Source organism: Nannobrachium achirus (assembly GCF_963921795.1).
Source record: "Nannobrachium achirus genome assembly, chromosome: 16".
Lineage (NCBI taxonomy): Eukaryota > Metazoa > Chordata > Actinopteri > Myctophiformes > Myctophidae > Nannobrachium > Nannobrachium achirus.
In genome coordinates, this window is record NC_137823.1 from 41,928,803 (window position 1) to 41,931,869 (window position 3,067).

The following is a 3,067-nucleotide window of genomic DNA, read 5'->3' on the forward strand; positions in this document are numbered from 1 at the left end:
CTATCCCGCAAAACTGTGTTGCAAAGGGGTAGTCAAGTATTTGTGAGTACTATACTGTAGTGGCATGGCTGCACTTCTTCATACTATAACAGTAAAAATCCAGATCTGTGAAAATGTTCCATCTTCAGCTGTTGAAATGTTGTCAGGCAGAAATCTTCTTTGTCCAAAACCGTTACTGCTAATCCAATGTAGTTATTATTTATTTAATCACACAAACTGTTGTTAATATTTGTTTTGGGTTAAATATGAATGAAACCCACAGACACACTTTCAACCTGGTATCCGTGAAAAAAGAAAAAAGAAAATCCTAATGTGTCGCACCTTGACACATGTTGAGCTTGTAGATCAGCTATTTTCTCTACCTTTGCATGCCACTGTCATAGGACGAACTATGGCATATGGCACGAAAATAGGGCATTAATTTATGAAAAAACATAAAAAGATTAATTAAATATGGATATGGAATTTTCTGCTCGACAGTGACAATATGCAGTGTAGATTTAGCTCGCTCAATTCGCTCCTTATGTAAGTCATGGATGCCATGAATCAAATACATAATAGATCTCCTCTCACACATTCTCACAGTGCAATCCCTGTGCCCCCCAGAGCACCATGCTATGCTGTATCAAAATGCGCTTCCTTTGTGGTGTTGTGCGAGAGCTTCTGCACAAACAGAGCGAGAGAACGACCCACATAATGGAGGGTACATCAGGCTGGCTCTGCTGTACAGCCCTAAGCAATCCTGTTAATTTTAGTGCGTTTTATGCGTGGCTGTTGTGTTGTTGATGTTTGCTAAGTTCCCCTCTCTCTGTGTTGTTTGCCTCATGTGGATGTGATAGATGTTGTGGAGATTAAGGACGGATGGGCCATGAGCAATTTTATCTAACCATTAAATATGAATATGTTGTTTACTATATCGGGAAAGCATCAATTTTCAGTGACCAACTGTTATTTTTGGAATATTTCTCTTTTCTGTGGCGACTTCCTTTTCTATGCAAGGCTTTCATCGTGCTGTAAATTGGCTAATATGGTAGAGCAGAATATACTGTATCTCAAGAGTCTCAACAAACTCTCAACAAACACATCATGGAAAGCATATCTATACTATAATTTTGCGAATGTCTGAGTGAGTGAGTGAGTGAGTGAGTGTCTGTCTGAAACAGCGTTTCTCCTCAGTGGCTGGAGCAATTGATCTGAAATCGCATCACCATTAGCATATGAACACACCTGACATAACTGTGAAGCCCGTTTGTCACTTTCACAAATCATATGCTGTATATTAGCATTTTTATGGTGTATCTACTATCTATTCTGCATCTAGCATGAGGCACATCTATTCTGCATCTAGCATGAGGCAAAATGTTTAACCAGCTCTGTGTGTGTGTGTGTGTGTGTGTGTGTGTGTGTGTGTGTGTGTGTGTGTGTGTGTGTGTGTGTGTCTGTGTGTGTGTGTGTGTGTGTGTGTGTCTGTGTGTGTGTGTGTGTGTGTGTGTGTGTGTGTGTGTGCAGGCAGGCGGGTGTGTGTGCAGGCGGGTGGGCGGGCGGGCGGGCTGGGGGGGGGGGGGGGACAGTATCTCTGTAGCCATTACACGAAATGGGTTTCTTACATTGATGCTCCTACATCATGCAAGCACCAGTTAAAGTTACTTTCCATCCCTCATATACTGTGTGCACAGTGCACATCCCATAACCCACACACTGCACATCATTTTGGAGCTCATATCTTTGAACGGGTAAGGGCTAGTAGAAATAACACCCATTTTTACATCATGGCAATGAAGGGCAGCTGTCTATAACAGTGCTCTCTCTATAGGCTATGTCCCCCAAATTTGGCCAAGATATGGATTTTTTTCTTTTTGCAGAGATAACTGATGATGTCAGAGTACTACAGGACCACCCCCCCCAATCTTTTACAACAGCATCATAAATCTGGACTTCCACATGGCTCCAGACTGACCTCCAAGTACAGACTGCATAGAGAAGGGAAGCCACAGTTGTTATTAGGACCTAGAAGGAATAAAAGCTTGGGACCTGGGTGACTTGGGTCAACTGTAGGGTCTAATTGGTCACAGGTTTTATACTATTAAGACATTGAATGCTACATTTGAATGGAGTTAAATGGCTTATGCCACAGGTTGACAAGAACAGGAACAGAACAGGAACTTCTGAAGTTCCGTCTCTGCCACCTGACTAAGAACGTTTACTATACGTTTTTGAAGACAACTTTGTCACTCAATGAAAAAGAAAATTCCCTCTTTCTAAATCTGAAATTCCCACACCCACACAATGAATGGAGCCCACCACGCTGGATGGATTCATGAATGGTGTTCGGGGATATTGAATGGCGGGCGATGTTGCCTGAATTCCTGGCATGCCTTGAATATCAAGTGTTGCACGGTGTCTCAGATGATGTGCAGTCGTCTTCTCACCTATCAGTCAGGGTGACAAGCTTGACAGCCACCAAGCTACAGTGACCTCATTACTTCATTGTAACAACATCGTCTATAGGGAATAACGCATCTGTCTTGCTCTCAATGTGGAACGGCACGCATTAAGTATGTGTCATCATCGACTCAGCATCTGCCCGGGATATGATTGTTCATTTATGCATGTGTATATTTATTGATATTTAGTGTATATTCACGTAGTCTTTGTTGTGCTTCACTTGCTCTCAGACAGACAAAACGGAGAAGACAGTCTCAGCTTAACTGAACCGTCTTCTCATCTGAGATTTTTAACACGTCTATTTTTCTGCAATGTAGACAACTATTTATTGCTACATAATGTGTGTGGACAAGGACTTATGTATATTGGGAACATGTCTTGTCCATCGTTGCAGGCTTTGCTTCATTAATTAAGCCTACATAGATATATACAAAATAGAAATGCATTTGTATATGGGTGAGATACTGTATATATACCTAACTGCATTTTGGACAGAAACTGCAACCTTTACCTTAAAAAAAATTCTATTTAGGTATTTAGCAAACAATCTTACCCCAAGCCACTTAAAAGGGCGAAATCAGAGTAACCAGAGAAAACATGAAACCTACTTAACAAACAACAG